Genomic DNA, 6000 nt, shown 5'->3' on the forward strand with positions numbered 1-6000 from the left:
TCTCTGCTCAAACTGCAAACGTGAAATCTAGCAGCCAGGCATGAGGGCTGACCTCCTCGAATTCAATTTGCAAGGTCAACCATGCAAGAACCCAGGCCTAATAGAATTGTCACATCTGCGTCGCAGTCATTTACAACGTGCTCTTGCCGGGTCTGAACACGAAAGCAATTATGTGATACATACTTTGGCAAGAACCTGAAGTCCCCATCAGAGGGAGAGAGACACTGTGGAGTCGGAGAGTTTTGGGGTTTTTTTGTTTGTTTGTTTGTTTTAAAGAAAGAACTAACAGAAAAAAGCCATAAAAACACATTCATTAAGAAAATTTGAAAATTTCCACTACTCCAGAAATCACATATGAAGACCTAAGAGTCGGAATTCTTTTGAAAGCTCCATTGTCTTAAGAGTATAAATATAGCATCCTCTGAAAAACCCACAATTTCAATCAAGCTGGAATAATGGGAAAGACCATTCACAGAACGCTGTCTTTTAAAATTTCATGACACATGAATTGATTCTCCTCCAAATCTAATTAGAGGCTCAAGCATATGAGGGTTTGTGATGGAGTCAAAGTGACATGGAACTGTACATGGCAATTGATCTTTTTCACTGGAGTGTGATTTTTTTTTTTAATCAATCTAGACAGTCAGGAACCACCTCTCCCAAAAAAAGAACTACCCAAAAAAAGGGCCACATAACAAGGTTTTGAATATCAAAAGAGGGATTCTCCCTATTCTTTGGGGAGTCCTTTCCGAAAGGTTCAGCCAGAAGGTAGGGACCAGCATCAGAAGCCAGTCTGCCTGTGTGACCTTGGGCAAGTTCCTTGAACTTGGTGCCTTATTCCCCATCTGCAAAATGGGGATAATGATGCTATCGACCTTCCAGGCTCGTAGTCAGGATCATGCCCTTGGAACAATGCCCGGCACATTGTAAGAACCATAGCAATGTTGGCTGTTATTAGCATCAGCCAGCCTAAGGCTCAGATAAATGGCTCCAGCCCCTGAAGCTGTGGTCCTGAATCCTGTCCATTGTAGAAGGACAGGGGGACAGATCGCCCAGCAGGAGTCACAGCCCTTGGCCACCAGGACAGCCCAGACTGATGAGAAACAAGCTCATTGCCTTTGGCAACTAGCACCGGGTTCGGCCGTCAGTACACAGACGGGACCCGGGCGGTCATTATCAAAGCTGCAGGCGCACCGTCTGCTTGACGCAGTGTGACATTCATCAGCCCCTTCCAGCCCAGCCTGAGTGGGAACACCAGCCACTTCCTCCTGCATGCCTTTTCTCAGTTCCCCATTACCACCAGTGGTCCATAAGCATCACTACATGCTGAGGACCTACATGGGGACCACTGACTGGGTCCCAGAGGGCATTGTCCCAGCTCTCCTAGGAAATATTGCCAGGAAAGGGGCTCTGGATGCACACTGTTTAGGGAGGCTACAGCCAAGCTGCCTAGAGTCAAACCCCAATTCTATCCCCTATTAGCTTAATGACCTCAGGCAAGTTAACCTTGGTACTTTAGTCTCCATTCTGAGGAAACAGGGGTCATAAAAACATCTTCATCACGGGGTAGTCATGAGGATTGAAGGGGCTGATACTTTGATCACCTAAGCACGCAAAGAAGGTTTGTTGTATGAGTGCTTTATTTGTTTTTTGTGTTTTTTTTTAAGTGTTCAGCGTACACACTGGAGTTTGTAGACATCTAGTTTAGTTCTCAATAAACTAAGTGAATTGCTTTCATGAACCCCCACACCCCTAAGGACATCAAGTTAATCTCAGTCACATGTGGGAGTTCTCCTCTCGTTCCAGGGTCATGCATAACTCTGGGCAGGAGTGTGTCTGGCCCCAGGAAGGGAAGAAGGGAACATTTTCTCATCAGCATCTCCTGCCACCATGGTACATGCTGAAGTGGCTTCCTTGCTCCCTGGATCACCTCTGGTAGAGCCTTGGATGGTGATGCTACAGACCTTGGAGGGTTGCTTGGGATCAAATGAATGGATGTCAAACCCTTAGAATGCTGTCCTGCCCGTGCATGCTAGATGGTCCGTCTGTGTGAGCAGTATGACCAGTTGATTTCCAGAGAAGCTGGGAAATCTCCCAATTTCTAAATTAGATAAAGAATAAAATATGGGGACTTCCCTGGTGATCCAGTGGTTAAGAATACCTGCCAACACAGGTTCGATCCCTGGTCCAGGAAGATCCCACATGCTGTGGGGTGACTAAGCCTATGTACCACAACTGCTGAGCCCATGTGCCCCAGAGCCCATGCTTTGTAACGAGAGAAACCACCGCAGTGAGAAACCCACGCACTGCAACTAGAGAAGGCCCCTTGACGCAACTAGAGAAGCCCGCACACACCAGCGAAGTCTCAGCACAGCCAATTTTTTTTTTTTTAATTAAAAAACCAAACAAAACATGGGAGTTGAACAAGACACATCTGTAGCCTAGATCTGAGCCCTCGGCCATTGGCTGGAGATGTCTGTTCTTTGTTGCCAAGTTTAGAACATGTTAGATAGTCTCATGTTACAGATGGAAGAGCTGAGGCCCAGGATGGTTGAGAAGCTTTCCCAGTATGACCCAGCTGGCCCAGCCAGGACGGAACCCAGACAGTTGGCTTCCAGAGCCAGTCCTTTTATGCCTGTGCTTCCTACTAATGGCTGTCACCATAAGAAGAGCAGGCTCCTGCTGTCCGCAGCTTCCCTCGGGCTACATCCGGCCCTCTTCTTGCCTGCCCATCACCAGCTTTGGCCCTACTTCAAAGGAGCTCTGGGGACTTCTCTGGTGGTCTAGTGGCTGAGACTCTGTGCTCCCAATGCAGGGGGGCCCATGCTCCATCCTGGTCAGGGAACTGGATCTCACATGCCACAACTAAGACTTGGAGTGGCCAAATAAATAAATAAAAATTAAAAAATAATAAATAAACAAGTTCTGATTACTACTGCTATACAATTACCCAAAACAATAGCATAGAACAAAATGAATTTTGCTATGTATCATGGATTCCACGGGTCAGGAATTCAGGCAGGGCTTCACTGGGTGATTCTTCTGTTCCATGCGGTGTCAACTGAGGTCACTTGATGACATTCGTGTGGCAGAGGGCTGGTCCAGAGGTCAAGGCGGGCACCACTCATGTGCCCGGTGCCTTGACAGGGATGGCAGTAACACTGGACTCTGCTGGAATTTTTGGCCAGAGCACCTCCATGTGGCTTCCCTGGAGTGATGACCTTGAGGTCATCAGATTTCTCCACCAGCGTGGGAGAAGTGTCAAAAAATATTCTGCCATTTTTCTTGAACTACCACAACTCCTGAGAGCCCTCTCTTCCTAAAGGAAATGCTAGCTCCAGGAATATTGCAATTTCGTAAGATGGATTTATCCCAGACAGAGTTGCCTCTCCCAAAGGTGACCTGCCTCGCTTTAAATCTGGCTGATGCTCAAAACCCAATTTTGGTGTTTGCCATCTGCACAAATAAGTCTCATTTGTGTTCATTACACACGAACATTCAGAACCAGAGAAACAAAATTTTTTTCATTGAAAGTCTATTTGGGAACTCTTCCAGCCAAGATCCAGGTAGTTCTTTAATCCTCTAGCCTTCCAGGCGTTATTGTAATAACGCCTTCATGTCCACCCACCTTCATCTGTGGAATGATCGCCACCGGCATGGCTAGTTCAGCTGAGAATGAGGCAGGACCTTAAGCCTGAAATCCAGCAACAGCTCTTCTCTCTGACCATGAATCCTGCCATTTCACAGATGCCCCGTAACTGCACTGAGTGGGGGTATTAGCATCATCAGGAACCCATACTCACTGCCCCCTCTACCATCAGCACCGATTCTCCCAGGAGGGACCTCGCCTTCCCCACTCTCATCCCAGGTGGTCCCCATTGGGCTGGCTCCACACTCTGGCTGCAGGGGCGGTCACATGACCCAGCTGAATTATGGGGTCTCTGTAGGATGTGTATACTACAGACGGGGGTCCAGACTGGCACAGCAGGACAGGCTTCCAAGGAGAGGGGGTGTGGGCATTTGGGGAGTGAAGAACTTCAGGGAGGTGAGACAAGATTTGACCTGAGCAGTTCTAGTGCCTTTGTTCACTGGCGCTTTTGTGATTTCTGCCTCCAGCCTCACTCCTGCCTCCCCCAGCCACAGCAGGTGGTTGTTTCTCTTCATCCCCTGTCTTGGGTGAGGAAACTGAGGCACAGAAAAAGGAAGTGACTGGTGTGACGTCAAGTGGTCGGAGGGGGTAAGGGAGGAGGAAGAGGTGAATGGGAAAGAGAGAGAGGACCGGAGAGGAGGGAAGGGGAGCAGGGGCCCAGGTGAGGGCTGGAGGAAGAGTGGCAGTGTGCCAGGCCCCCAGGAGGGCTGAGCCCACCAGCCCACATAGCTGCAGCCTCCCTCAGGCTGCAGAGGGCTCAGAGAGGGGCATTTAAATGTCAATCCAGCATCTCCCAGAACTTTAAGGACAAACATTAGATTTCAGAGCTTTACTTTGCAGAATTTATGTTATAGAAAAAGAGTACATGTCTGCCCACCACACTCCCATTTTCTTAATCTGGAAACCTATGTCACCAGGACCCAACTTGTTTTCTGAGCAACCTGAAATTCTGTGGTGCAGAGGAGGACTCTGGGAACAGGGAGAGAGACACGGGAAGTTAGAGAGACTCTCCTAGAGAAAGAAGGAAGCAGGGAGGAAAGAAGGGAAGGACTGGCCCCTGAGGAAAGATGAAAAGAAACAGAAGGGCTCGTTGCTGCTGCTTCTGCTTCTTAAAGGAAACCCACATGCTCCTTCAGGACCCATCTCCCTCATACTCAGTCCCAGTTACTAGGAGCAGCTAGTTCCAACCCTGCTGGCTAGTCATGTGACCCAGGCTTAGCCAATCAGCATATTTTCTCCTTCTGACCACAGTGATTGGTTCAGGTTTGGGCATGTGATCCAAATAGTCCAATGAGTTTCAAAACAAGAATTCACGTTGGAACTACTATAGAGGGGGAAAAATGTTTCTCCTCTCTCGGCCCTGTGAGGCCATAAGCCTGGAGCTGTAAGTATTCATCTGTCCCTGTAAGAGGAGAAGCCACCTGAGAATGTGGTCAACACAGAGGAAGGTAGGGCTGATATGCAGGCAGAGGACACTGACGACATCATGGAGCCCCTGGATCCAGCCATACCTGAAGCTAGTCCCAGCACTTGAGGTTTCAAAACTGTGAGCCAATAATACCCTTTTTGCACTTCAGCCAGTTTCGATTGGAGTTTCTGTTACTTGTAGCCAGGAAAATCCTGAGTTGTGATTGAAAAAAGCAAGCGGATGCCAAAAAGAATGAGGCCACACTAAGCAGGTAAGTGGTGAGTATGAATGGTGAGACCAGCAAGCTCAAAACCCAGAAAATGAAAAACTGGGTCCAAGCTGTGCCTTTCCCTCTCTCCAAACCCAGCTTGACTTGTGATTTACAGTTCAAGTTAAGGAAAGAGAGAGTAGGAGGAAGCACAGGGAGGGCGTCCTGAGATGAAGAAGCCTGGAAATTGTTCCAGGGCATAATGAATTGACTAACAACTGCTTCTCCCCTGGAAGTCATCTAATGAAATTATGAGACCATCCACTTACCGCTGTGACGGCCAAGAGCGCACTCCAAGATGATCAGCCGTGACAAGGAGCCAGTACTTAGCTCATAATGTGTTTTAAATAACGTCTAAACGGGCTTTTGCTTTTCCGCTTGTGACAGCCCTCAAGGTCTGGGGACAAGATGGCAGCAGGCGTTTAGAACGAGTTTGTGCTGATGTCCATGGCAGTTGTGGCTCAGAAAGAACCTCAGCTCATCAACACAGTTCAGGCTTCCTGGCTAAATCCGACAGGCTCCCCATCACCCTGGCTGTGGGTTCAACATCTGTTTGCTTCATGAACCAAAGCATTCTTGTGATCTGTGCACGAGTGATGCATGGGGTGACAGGGTGGGGAGGAGGGCAGTTCCTTTTGCTCACCTGGCAGGGGTGGTAGGGATAGGTTGCTGGGT

Source organism: Oryx dammah, unplaced genomic scaffold, assembly GCF_014754425.2.
Source record: "Oryx dammah isolate SB20612 unplaced genomic scaffold, SCBI_Odam_1.1 HiC_scaffold_12, whole genome shotgun sequence".
In the NCBI taxonomy this organism is placed as follows: Eukaryota; Metazoa; Chordata; class Mammalia; order Artiodactyla; family Bovidae; genus Oryx; species Oryx dammah.